General features: G+C 34.6%; 1 protein-coding gene across 2 annotated transcripts in view; it reads left to right on the top strand.

Annotated features, from left to right (window-relative positions):
• lingo2 (leucine rich repeat and Ig domain containing 2) overlaps positions 1-14326 on the top strand; it is a 172241-nt gene that overhangs the window by 25774 nt on the left and 132141 nt on the right. Inside the window, exon 2 of one of the 2 annotated variants that reach the window (XM_017417390.3) lies at positions 5150-5223. The exons of the other annotated variant lie outside the window; for it this stretch is intronic. The gene's annotated coding sequence lies outside the window, so the exon portion shown is untranslated. The remainder of the gene's footprint in view (positions 1-5149; positions 5224-14326) is intronic. 2 annotated transcript variants of the gene reach the window in all.

The raw sequence follows: 14326 nt of genomic DNA, 5'->3' as shown, positions 1-14326 counted from the left end.
TATTTTAAATATATATATATATATATATATATATATATATATATATATATAAATGCCAACTGCACATACAGGAAACTCACTGGTTTATTGTTGGATCTATAAGAGTATCACATTATAAAACACAGAACAAAAAAAAACTATTTAACATATGTCACCTTTATATTTACCATGTGCCAAGTTGTTCAATATTTTACTGCACCCAAACTGTGTTAGTGTCTTCTGTTGTCCTCCTGTAACTTGATTTCTTTAAATTATAAAGCCAGCAGAGTTGTATTTAGTTTTAATGTGAACTTTCTTTGTCATGAAGCTTGCAGCAACTGGACTGATGATTAATGCACCCGTCTTTGAGAAATGTTCTAGTCTGAGGACAGATTATTTTGCTATTAAATCTGGGGATACATAAATCAGTGTGAAGAGGAAAAAAAGAATAATGGCTTCACTGTTTACTTATAATAGAGTACTGATGGACTTGGCCTCATATGTTTACATTCTTCTATTTTTCTTTCTTTCTTTCCCTTTCCTTTTTTTTTGGGAGGGGGATGCTGAAATTTTATTAAAACTGTACATATATTTGTCTGTGTGCGCATGTGTGTGTTCTCTTTGAATTAGCCTTAACTATATCTCCATCCTTTGATATTCTGGGCAAATTTAGAGGCGAGTCAAATTGGGTCTTTGATGTCTCTGCCTGCGAGGGCCTGACATTGTAATGAAAACTGTATTCCATTGTTTCAGCCCCGAATGCTCAGCATGACAGAACACAGTTGTAATTTTAATTGAGGCTTGCTGACTTCTTTTTGTTTCAAAGCGTCTGGTGCTTTTTTCATTCCTGAGAGAGTTGCATGCACTCCTCTCAGAGCCAAACAGCTATCAGGCCCATCAATTATTTAGCTCTTATTGCCTTCAGGAAACTCCTGAGAAATTATGATGATAGATGCAACCAGAAGACAGGAAATACATAACTGATAACTTTTATTTCAAAGATAGTAACTTTAGTATTGCTTGCAATGAATTGGATAGTTTTTTGAAATGCTGTGGCAAAATCAGAATGCCATTACTAATCACAAAAAAGGCACAATCACATAAAGCACTTCAGTGGTTAAGGCATGCCCTGAAGGAATAACAAAATGTACTCTGTTTTTAGTGGATAAATACCCATGTAATGCAAAAATGTTTCCTACATTCGCCCTGTCAAAACTGACTTCTTTATAATGAAGATACATGAATGTTTTAAGACTGATAACTAGTTTAACATGTAGCCAAACAAGAACATTTTCTTTGTTCTTTCACTGAAATTTTAAAAGTGAACTAAATTATTATTTAATGGGCTTTAAGTGATATACTGAAGCATAAAGCAACCTTTAAAAGACTTTTTTAAACCTTTTAAAGTGACAAAATATAATAAATGAGCTTGTATTGACCATATAATAAAAAATAAATAAATGATTTGAGATATAACAAGAGTAAAATATAAATGAACTGTATATTAATACAACTGAGAACAGTGAAAAAGCTTTAACCTCTCATGTGGGTTAAATTTTGCAACCTTGCACATTCCAGTCTGAATTGAAGAAGCTCCTCAAATGAAAACCCAACAAGAAAAGAAGTACAGTTTCTTTTTGAATCTTTTTTTTTTTTACTTTTAGGAGTTAACAGTGTCAGAAGTACGTAACCCTCAAACCTTAGCTTTACTAGGTACAAGTTTGTGCATTGTCCGCAACCAGGGCAAAAAAGTGTTTGACTTATAAATACATAGAGGTCTTCAAGTTAACCCTTGTGTTTCACAGCATAAATTAATGAATAAATTAAGCACATTTTGTGAACTGTCAAGTCCAGCAACATGCATGACATATGTGTAACAATACGTTCTTTTTATGCGTATTACATATTGTTGTTGTTGAAGGAAGGAAAAGTTACAGCGTACAATGGTTTAAGAATTAATTAAGCTACATAACCTTAGCATGACTGCATTGCTGTGTGGCTTTGATTCTGCTTACCTATCACATTTACAGGTGGGTGTAAAAGAGAGGCTTACTTTGCGATGAAAATGTAAGCTATTTTTAAGGTTTGTTGAATCTTTTTAGATCAGCAGTCAGTGTTGAAGATTCCAATTGAAATAAGTCATATTAGTGAGTCTTGTTTTTGTTTTGACACTGATGCTAACGTAATTTCTTCTGCAGTAATGTGGTATTTTGTACTTTACCCAGTGTAAGTCTACCCATAACCCTTAGCAACAGGCTGTTATTTGTTTCATATAAAACATCACGAACAGCAATATCTGTACATAGGACCAACAACATGCCTGCAAAAATGATTATGTTTATCTCATTTGAACATTGAGGTTTCCTAATGTATATTCTTTTGTGCAGTAGTTCATATAATTTGCTTTGTGATCAACAGTACTAGTTTTAAGCTTTGACATGTGTATCTTTTGTTGTTGTTCAACTGGTTTAAAACAGACCAAAACAGTGCATTTTACAGTTTAAGTTAGGTATGTGTGTTCATTTCCAGTGTGAGAAAGACATTGCAGTTCACGGCCAGCCACAACAAACCTTTTCTAACATAACCAAGGAACTTGTCACTACAAAAGTTAATGGACAGAACTGCAGGTTTATCGAGGAGTTAGGTGTATTACTCAAACCAAAAGTCAATGTGAGATCATGCAGGCTAGTAGTCAAGATATACCAGCTGTCAAGACTCAGGACAGCTGGCACTCACCTGTATGCAAAACAGAGAAGGGTCAAAGGTGAAAATTCCAAAGTGACCCGAGACAAAGGTATTGACACAATAGAGAAAGCAAAGTGTCTGTGTGTTTGTGTGTGTTGGTGCACAGGTCTATATAGCCAAGTGTGAGCCCAGTGGTAATTTAGCAATTCTCAGCAGGTTCTGCTCAGGGCAGAGCTAATATGGGCAGTGAGTTGGTGCTAGTATGTGTGTGTTTGCCTGCTGGCCTGTGTGTGTTTGGCAGAGTTTCATTTCATAGTGAGAGTTCTGCTGACCTTGGCAAACTCAAGATTTCATCCCAGTGGTGTCTCATCCCTCTCTTCTCCTTCTGTTTCTCCTCGTCCTCTGACTCTTACGCCTCACAAATCCCCTCTCAGGACAGTCCAATCCACCTAATTTTATGAAAAAGAGGCTAAATGAGCCAGTAGATCCAGGAAAACTGTGCCAATCTCTTTCACCTGAATAATTTTAGAGGGTGTGATTAGCACAGTTGAAACAGTAGATAAGGTTTTTTGAGTAGGGGAAATGCACTCAATAATAAGTTCAATGCAATAATTAAGATGCACGTAAAACTCTATGAAGATGCTTGATTTTTATTATTATTATTATTTTATCAGCATTGTTTGTGCTGGCTCCTAGCTGGCAAAACACAGTTTAAAAAATTGCTCCTTTTAATCAGAGACATGTTGCTTCATATTTTCTTTCTCTTTGCTGTTTTCAGAAAGGCATTGATCCGAAAAATGAAAAATTGAAGTTGTTTGTTTTCTAGTCAAATATGCTAGAACCAATGAAAAAATTGTAAGTTAAGTAATTCAAATAGTATGGAAACTAGAAATAAAGTTCATTCTTGACATGTGTAGAATGAATCAATTGTGTGGTTACCAATCAAGTTACCTCGTTAAAGTGACTTAGACAAGAATATCTAATACTCAGTGAAACACATTTTATTATCTGCACCAATTGTTACAAGATCATAATAGAAAGTGTCATGATTTTGGTTGAAATAATTACAATCAGGCTTTGGTAATACATTTACTGTTTTTTGTGCATCTATATAAGAGTTGCCAGAGTTATACCAAAGAACAAGGTAGAAAAGCATCTTTGTTGTGTTCTTGGGTCTACACAGTGAATGCATTTATGTTGCTGTTGTAGCTGTTATTACATCTTGTCACTAGATGGTACTGTTAGGACACCATCTTCATTTTTTTTTCCTTTTTGTCATCACCAAATTATCTCTATAAACAATCTCATACATCCTCATTTTTGCAATAATATTTTTTTTTTATTACAAGTACCATTATTAGTGCAAAAATAAAAAAAAAATAATTAAAGACAGGAGATTATGAACTGGAGCCATCCTAGACATAGTATAATCTAAATATAAACACAAGACCAGTACATTTTAATACCATCCCCAACCTCCCACCAAATAAAACAAAACAAAGTAGGTGTTAAGAGTGTGTGCTGCAGTGTGTAAAAGTCAGAAACGTAGCACTTGTAAAAACAAGATATTTTAATATTCAGTAAGCCAGAAGGGGCTAGTAATTAGACAGGGCACAACCAAGATAAACAGTAAGTGATACTTTACTGCATATGTCAGCAAAACTGCCTGCGAGCCAGTGTATCTGTTTACACTGAATGTGTACTAAATGTTAACAAGACTCATTTCTTTCATGAAATGGATTACGCGATTGCAAACGGGCCTAGGCAATGTGGATATTTTCTTTTCATCCTGGCACATGTAATTGTATTAACATTAGTTTTTTTTATATTTCTGTTTGTTTCCTAATGACAGAAAATCTAAATATTTTATCACACTGATGCAGTTCCCTGAAAATGTATTGCTTTGGTAAAGCAGACCTGCTCAGTAATTTCTATTATTGGGTGCAACGACCTAAAATATTACTTTACAGTTATACATCATACTAACATTAGTGAAATCTCAAAAAATGATGAGAAAACACATTATTTGATAGATAATATAAATAACTTACTCACTGACACCCACTATATAAGTTATTTTTTTTCTGTATTATCTCAAATATGTTTAGTGTATTTAATGAGCTATTTGGTTAATTTGAAAGACCTTCTGGATATATCTTTATAGTGTAGCGACACAGTCAACCTTAAGCTATATTTTTATCTATTGCGAATTTAATAGACTCACTAAAAAACTGACTAAACCTTTATTAGACATAACCATGCTGATGATTTGTTTATATGAATGGAAGCATGAAAGAAACTTGCAAAATAAGTAAAAAGTACAAATATGTCAAGCCATTTTGCCAATTCCCTGCTGAGAGGGTGGCACGAGGTTTATATGTTGTTAAGCCAGATGTTTTTGGTTTAACTGTCTGATAAAGGAACTGGTAATACATACAACATGTCCATACCATAGACCTAACTGTGTTTCCTGTTTGTGTTTCAGACTGAAAACTGTGCAGCTTCCTATCCATTCTCCTGACAAGAAGCAGACATGTTCGTCGCCTCTGTGTGTGCATTGTAAGTTAATGTTTTGTGGCATTTTTAGCAGAAATAAATGTGTGCCTCAAGGGGAGAAAGGAAGCATGGTTTTATGCATGGCTTAAACAGGTGCTAGCCATAAATATCCCTTTTTTCCCTAAAAGCAAAGTTGTACAAAACAATTTTTTTTTTGATTTGTTTTTTTCACTTTGGAAAGCAGATGTGGAAAATAAATAATCACGATCTAACTCTCTTTTTATACTCTTCCTGCCTATCTATAAATGTTTTGTGAAGAGTAGAAGCAATTTGGCCTCTAAGGAAACTGTGGTACAATAGGAAGAGCAGCTTGTACTATTTCTTGAAGATGCTGTATAGATTTATATAAATATCTACACAAACCCACCCGCAGGTGCACTGATTGCTGGTGAATCCGTGGGCGGCTTTTAAACTAGGCCAGCAGAACACAATGTTCTTTGCACACAGCCCTTTTTTGAATCTGCTGACAAACAGGACAGATAAAATAATAACATTGACATTCTTTTGTCAAATCAACATGGTAAAAAGATGTGATGAAACTCTAATGAGGCAGTGATATATTGTTGCCGTTTTGCAACTTCCTCAAACACTCCTCTTAAAATCTGCCATATTTAGAACAGAAAAAAACTTCATATGCAGTCATTCTGAGTCATTGAAGATGTGGCACTTTTATTTGTTGCATTGTAAAATGGAGTACAATCTTGAATAAACGATATGATCATACTAGCAAATGTTTTGCTAAATATATGGTGCATCATTTTACCGACACATTTTTTAAAAAATGTTACAGTCTCTGATTTAAAATCTTTCAAAAAACTTTCACAAAGAAATTGCACATAATTGTGAGTCTTGGGGCTGAATATGAAATGGTCATTGCAGTTGCTGTGTAGAAGCACAAATCTAGAATTATTAAGGTTATCCCTTTAACTGGTTCCTGACATTGTGCAACACATAATAGGAGCATGCTCACAGGTCTGTGTCCATTCAGTAGTCGCAAATTGCTCCGGCTTGGTTCGAGGAAAAGACATGCCACAGTGGAATAGAAAGCAATGAAGCATGGCATAGCCACTTATTGAAGAACCACATGTTAATTGTATACTTTTTTTCCCTAAAAGAGTATAACTGCATTGCCACAATTTTATTAAGAAAATAATCGTGTTGTTTTACTTTAATTGCCAGTATGATTAAAAAAAATAAAAGGAGAGAATAAAAAGTGTTGCATGAAGTTAATAGGAATCCGATAACAGGTGGCACATTGATGCAGTGGTTTGAGCTGTCGCCTCCCAACCAAAAGGTCACAGGATTGCCTCCCAGCCCACGTGGGTTTACTCTGGTTTACTCCCACAGACCAAAAACATGCATGTCCGGTTAACTGGTGACTCTAAATTGTCCCTGGGTGTGAGTGAGTATGAATGGTTGTTTGTCCCTGTGATGGACTTGCAACCTGTCCAGGGTATCCCCAACTTACACGTAGTGACCGCTGGAGATAAGCACCAGCTCCCCATGACCCGGAAAAGAGAAGTGGGTAAAGAAAATGGATGGGTAGATAGATGGATAATAAAACCCAGGCAGTTTTGCTTCTACCATCTTCAGCCTACTAGTACTCTGATGACATTAAATATAATTTGTACTATCTGTAGCTTTTCAGGCAGCCTATGAGTCTTCAGACATAAACAATGATGAGTAAAGGACAGAGAATGAAGGTGTAAACAGTGATTTCTCATCCCACTTTCAAAGAAAATCACATTTAAAGTATGTGTAACCCAATTCTCATTCTAAGATTATTAAAGAAATAATCCAAGCTGGAGTTAATTCTCAAACTAGATTCGTCTACTAAAGGAAGTGGCAAATTGTAAAACACAGACTACCAGATGGTGCAAAATCAGTGAATTGTATTAATATTTACAAAATATACAAGTTGATCAACAATTATTAAAAGTCCAGAATTGTTCCCTAATCTAAGGAATCCAACAGTTCTTACTGATGTTGAGAGGAACAACAAAAGTTAAATCCAATTCTTTCTGAAGCGGCCAGTCCAGAGTGTAGATTTTATGGCCTGATGTCCTCAACCAAATCAGAAGAGCTTTCTTCAATGACAGAAGTTGTGTTTTTTTTTTTTCCCGGATCCGCTAGTGGATTAGCTCGCCAGTCTGGTCACATAATACCAGACAATCCATGATTTATCCTGTAGTACACTCCTTAGACTAGGAATCTGCAACACACCTGGCCAGTTCCCTCTTGACAAACCGTGATCGTAATGTTTAGCCGAATGTTCACATGTCTGCACGTCAGGATCCGACAGCGTCTCCTGCCTAAGGTGCGCTCAGCAGCCATATAAGCCGTAGCTGTCAATTTAGGACGCTGACGTGCAGCTGTCACATGACGTCAAAATGACGATCACATGACGGTCACATAACGGCTTGTGTTGAATAAATTAAGGAAAGGAGGATTTAAATTAAATTTTTAAATAAAATAATTAAAATTAAATCTAACAAAATAGAAAATAAAGTAAATGAATTAAATCTAATATAGAAAAATTATCCTGGTTACATCTGGTTTGTGCTGTTGCTTTTGTTATGTTTCTGGTAATTGTTTATTCAATCTTTAATGGTATGTTAAGGCTGGGATACTTCATGTTTTTGTTTGGTTTTGTATTTTTTAGAGAGATGAGATGTTACCACCTCCAGAGTTGAACATCCGTTGAGTCCATTTGTAAACTTCTTTTTAAATCAAGAAATGCAATGTAACTGGATTTTTTGTTAGCCTTTTTTGTTTATAAGGCAAAGCAAACAAACAAGCAAACAAACCAATAAACAAAAACTACATCAATCATAATGTCAATACAGTCTTACAGAAATTGTTTTGATTTAACAAATCTGAATTTATCAGGCCCTAAATTTCTTGTATTTGCATGAATAAAGCTTTTATCTTTAGATATATAAACAATTCAGCTGGAATGCAGTCTTCCTGAAAAAATAGCAAGCAACATTGTTAAGTTGTCCTACAACTTGAAAAAGGGGGAGGGGCTTCATAGAGACATGGTGACTGATATAACTTTCTGATCAGGTAGCAAAACACTAGGGTGCTTGATAATACAATCTGACACATTCCATATAGAGAAAATAAGAATATAAATGTTTTGGAGGTACATTATCAGTGTTTTTACAGGTTCATGCTCTTTATTTTCTGCCTCAGGTTGCAAGTTGTAAGTTATTTGAAGTGCCGGCTCTATTAAAAAAAAAAAATCTTTTCTCAGGGACTACCCCATGAACCCTACGTTTATTTTATCAAGTTAGATGTTTGAAGATTTATTACACACTCAACAGAAAGTGAACTCTTTTGGAAAGAGAAAAAGTAGAGAAAAAGTCAAATGAATTATTTGATTTGCTTGTACAGGTAAGGTTATTTTACATCAACTATGTCCGCAGGTTTTTCTTTGTTTGTTTGTTTCTTTTTTGTTTTAAATCAGAGTTATTGCAATTAGTTCAGGTAATTCTGCAACCCAGACAATATATGAAAATATTGTAAAAATGCTAAATGTGGATAAAAATGGAATTGTGTGGGGTACCATGATATTTTAGTATTATTATTATTAAATTCTAGAGTGTGGTGGAATGTCTTTTCATTATGTTTGGTTAAAAAAGTAAAAATAAATATTAAAAATAAACAGATCAGGGAGAAAAGATCCACTATTTATAATGACACATCAGTCCACACCATGGATGGCTCACTGTCTCTTTTGTTATGATTCTTTTTGGTTTTTTGTTTCTTGTATGAATATTTGCATGTAGTGACCATCAAGATTTGAAATATTTCTTTTAAGCACTTTTATTGATGCCATTGCCCAAATAAATAAATAATAAACAAAATAAAGGTAGTAGCAAGACACCAACAGGCCAGCTTGGTGTCATAATCTATCCAGCAACACAATCTTTTGGGGCATGAAGTTTTTACCTATTGCTACCAAAATATGAACATACAGTTTGACTGCATTTGAAGAGATGTAATGAACAGATAAAAGTTTGTAATCAACTTTAGATATATCAGTTTTTAATTGTTTTTCAGATACAATATCTGATCTCTTTATTATTGTAAAGTCTTTAATGAGGTGAATTTGTGCAGAGATATTCCTAAACCTATAGACAATAAATTGAAACTGTAGTTCTTTCTGTCTGATGGAAATATTTCTGTATGACTGTTTTTTTCTGATGCTATTCCTACTGTGTTTTGTTTTTTTTGGCAGGGGGGTTAAAAAAATTATCTCAATAAATTGCATACGGTAGTTAATTTGCAGATATCAGATTGCATTGTGTTGAATAAAAATTCACCTGGAATTTTACCGTATCATGACCGAATGGCAAATTATATTGTTTTGCATTGGTTGTTGTTGCTTATGTACCTTCATAGTATTGGTTTGCTGACTGTCTCTCAAAATATGTGTTATTAGCAACGTTTCAGAGATGTGCGACCGTAGTGTGGAGTACTGTATGCAAACATAAATTTTCTTCCTAAGAGTCATCAAAGTTTTATCGATAGATTAAAGTTGGTGGAATGATTTGGTAGGATTTGTAAGATTTTTCATGAGCTGAGACATAAAAAAATGAAACCAACATTCCTTGTAAAATGTTATAGCAAGTTTAAAACCTAGACTCTTACCATGCAGTACAACTGTGACATTAAATCTGTTTGATGCCACCTGCTGCATAACTGCTCATGCAAAGCTGCAGTGTGTCTTAGAATCGCTTTCTCTCTACCAACACATCATCATCACTTCCCAACCTCACTCCCACCAGGGTCCCAGCAGTAGCTGTAGAGCAAAGGCTGCCACATCAGAGGCTCCTCCAGAGAACTCACAGTCAGCAGCATCATGCTAAGAGGTGAGGAGGTGGCAGAGCATGAAAGGATCCATCAGGCATTATGCAGATCAGCACAAAACCAGAATATACTTTACATTGCCACCTAGCTGTAAACCAGATGAAGACACAGGTGGCGTTAGAGATGAAAACATTGTGACAGGAAGTGTCTGTGAGAAAAAGGAAGAAGCCAGAGACCTGCAGATAAAGATATCCAAATGTGTTAAAGTCAGGAGTATCTAGTTGAGCTTTTACTTTAACAACGGAAACATACAATAATCTGTAGGTTTTATTTCTTTATTTTTCATTTATTTTTGTTTAGCCACCTTAAAACACTATTTGTCAAAACTGTTTAATGCTTGAAAATGATGTTTAGTGAGAATAAGTTGAAGCTATTGACAACTGCTTTCAGCAGTAACTTTGGAGTGAATGTGCAAGAGTAGTGATTATCGATCTTATCAATCTGACACAGCCAAACCTACAGCTCATGCTTGCTTTTGTTTTTATCACAGAGGTTAGAGCTGAATATCCCTGGTGCATTTCCCTACTTCAGTGTTTCTCTGTGGCTCTTACAGAGTGTAGCAAAACTGTGCTGTGTATCAGGGAAGGCACAAATATATAGATAGCAAGTAACATAAATTTAAGTTGCAGTGATAAGAAAGTGCAGCCACATTGTGGCAAAATAGGGAAGTAGTGTTGACATAATCAATCATTTATGTGAGGTGCAGGAGATGAAGAGATGGTGCAGTTTGAGTCGGAACATCTGAAACTACTCACTGAGAGACATTTCTGTTAAAATAGCATCATCCATCTGAAAAAAATAGGCCATCTATTCATTAGACTTAGACAGGCTAGCTAACCTTTGCTTCCCAATGTTTTTATTTTATATCAGATTTAGTTAGAATTGAAAACTGATAGATTGCAGGCTATTTATCATTAGTAATCTGTCATACTTTTATCACTGACCCGTTTCACTATTGCCAAATCCCTCCTCTGTCATTCAAATGTCAGCTGATTTGTATTCCCTGTACATTTGTCTTTTTTAGTTGCCAGTGCAGTAAGCGGGGTTGACAGCAACAACTAAGTGGCTCACATTTGATTGACAGTGCAATGTTCCAGGGGAGAGGCAGAGAAATTATTGGAAGTTCACCATAGGATTTAATCCTCTTTATGTTATTCTGAATATTTTCAGCTGTGGATGAGGGGAAAAGGTGTTGAAGCTTTATGATATAATTGGAGTTAATTGAAGCACATTGTTGAGAACAATACTGATATGGTTAAGGGCAAATTCAATTTGCATGCACATTTAATAAATTTTTGACAAAAAAAAGCCTAAATGTTGTTTTGCTATCACTCCTTTTTCTAGCAGCACCACAACCGTATTGATTTATTCAATAATATTTACTGTGAACCTTAAATAACAAAATTTTCTTTTTTCCATTGTAAAATATTTCTAGATTTAAACTACTTTTTTTCTGAGAATGTATTATACAGCATGCTTTATGCTATCTTCACTTATTACTGAATGCAGCAGCGAGGTTGAGCTAACAAGACCTCTAGAGCGGTCCAAGGTTACAGTCCATGTTTTGTCTCTCTTCATTGACTTCCAAGAAACAATTCAAAATTGACTTCAGCACTTAAAAAATAGCACAGAATACTGATTTTTGCAAACTAGATGCAGTTACATATCTATATAATGTTACTATTAAACATTATTTATGACATATTATAGTATTTTCAGTGAAATAGCTCTTTGGTTTGTGAAACAGCCAAATGTCTTTATTTCCAAAATGATTTTTTTTTTTTTTTACATACGATTGATCTAGCACAACTAGCCAACCAACTTGATTTGTCCTGGTATTTTTCTTTTGAGTGGACTGTTGGGCAATTTGATGTTTTAACAAGAGAGGAAGCAGTTTTCTCAATGAACTCTGCTGCATTGAGCAGCAACACCTTAAATAAGATGTAAGGGCATCTCAGTCAGGCGTCTAACTTCTTAGTCTTTGAAGCCATTGCTCTGTGTCTCATTTCCTGGAGTATTGATGTTTTTAAGTGAGCTTCCCAAGTGTCTGGAGGGAGTGGATGCTATATAGATTGCTTTCAGGTAGTTTGGGCATAGCTGACTGTTGCAGCTTAACAATGGACTCATAGTTGTTCTTTCACAGACTGTTGGATTAAAAAAAAATTTGGTGTGAAAGGGTAATAATACATTTGTTTGAGCTATGTTGTTTTAAAATACAACTCAATAAAAAAGGAATAAATATGTAAAAATATGCATTTTTGCTAAAACTATAATATGTTTTGACATTTTACTTCCTATTTTTAGTTCAAAATTTAAAGAACAGCAAGAGGAGCAATCATTAATGATTAAGGTTGTGTTAAAAGATGATAGGCAGCCAAAAGGTTGGTTGTCACCCTAAAAACTAAGGAATTACCTTACAAACGAGAAACAGAAGAATACAGCAAGACTATACTTTATTTGTGAGAAAAAGAAATTTGAGTTAACATGTGAAAGCAAAGGGAAACAATAAATATTCTTTTAATATAGCCATGATATATGAACTGAATGTGAGCTGGGATGAACTGTTGAACAGACTCAATGTAACAAAAAGTATTGTCATCACATTTGACTCCTCTTAAAGGATAAGACTGACATATTTACAATTTCCATTGTCAAAGTTCAACATAGTGCATGCCACTTCAGTCCCTTTCACTTTTGCCCTTTGATGTTTAAGTCTGGCATACCGTGGTCTTAGCGTTGGAATCCAAGGCTTCAAGATTTATTTATTTTATTTTTATTTTTTTGTAGATGGAATGTGGTGGTGAATTGTATCATATTTTCTCTACAAATTGTACAGAAAATATGATACAATCATCAGGTGACAGCAACCAGGTAATCTCATAAACTAGGTTGTCCCTCTAAGATCCAAAAAACACACTGCATCTGTAAAAGGAGAGTCCACTGGTCCAGTGAGTTATTGTTTGTTAAGTTTATCGCAGTTTAATGTCGGAAAAATATTACACTGCAGATGCCGAGGTAATTACTGTTCAACTTGTCATATCTTTATTCTGGTTTGATATATGAGCTTCATAAAACTTGGGCACCACTGCTGGTTCATTCTTGTGTGTTTGTTTCAGGATCTAAATCTTAAAACAGTTGCTTGGCTTAATCTATGTTTACATGTTTCTTGTGACAGTGGTCTGTACGCTTTTGAACATGCTTTCAGTGATAACAAGGAATTTCCAAATTCTGATAAAAAAAAATAATTAAAAAACAAGAAGAATTTGGAATTCATCTTTAAAATGTAAAATATTAGACACTACAAAGAGCATGATCAGATTAGTATAAAACTGGTAAATATTATTTGCTAATCATAGCTTCATGAAAAGCAAGAGAACAAAAATCTTTTGACTTCTCATTTTCGATTTACAGTAAATGTCACAAAGTCTGTGTTGGGTATAGGGACAAAAATAGAACCACTCTTAATGCTACTTTAAGCTTTAAATGATCCATTACAGAATTTAAACAGCTTACTGAATGACATCATTTCACACCTTGGGGTTTTAACAAAACATCAGACTTGTGCTCCATTTTTAAGGTATAGATTGTGAAATAGATGTTTTTATTTACTGTATGCCTAACATTTGCACCTAATACCTGATATAATTGGGCTTCTCAACCTGAAGTCAACCTAAATTATTTTTATTAATTTCTTTAATATAATGTCCACATGATTTTTGGCAATTGCCACTTAAAGTTTTTAGATTCAATAGTTTATAACAGGTGCAGATACATGCAGGGGAACAGATTGTAATTGCACAAATTCTCAAGACAACATAATCATGTTACCCAACTGGACAAGAACCGATAGTGATTACAGAAGAGACTAGAAGAGTAGTGCTTGAAAAAATGGGTGAGTGCTAGAATGTAGGCAGCTGGACTGCAGTAATTAGTCAGTGGGGCTCTTTGTGGTTAAGGGGCAGCTGACCACTGGCCCTTCTTGCTAAAATGACTGGCAAAGGTTCTTTCCTATCTCAGATATGAATCTGATTAATATCAGCAATTACCTGAAGAAAATTTCAACCATCTGTCATTTATTTAAACAGAACTTAAATACCAAGAAGCTGAAGTCTCAACAATCAAAAACTAGGTGTATCATATTCCAAATTTCCAAATGTTTTATCATACTCCCTCATCAATGCTTATATCTAATTTTCGTAGTTTTCTAGGCAATGATTAATTACTTATTTTA

Source organism: Kryptolebias marmoratus, linkage group LG9 (assembly GCF_001649575.2).
Source record: "Kryptolebias marmoratus isolate JLee-2015 linkage group LG9, ASM164957v2, whole genome shotgun sequence".
NCBI classification, from domain to species: domain Eukaryota; kingdom Metazoa; phylum Chordata; class Actinopteri; order Cyprinodontiformes; family Rivulidae; genus Kryptolebias; species Kryptolebias marmoratus.
This window is presented reverse-complemented; position numbering and strand designations above follow the sequence as displayed.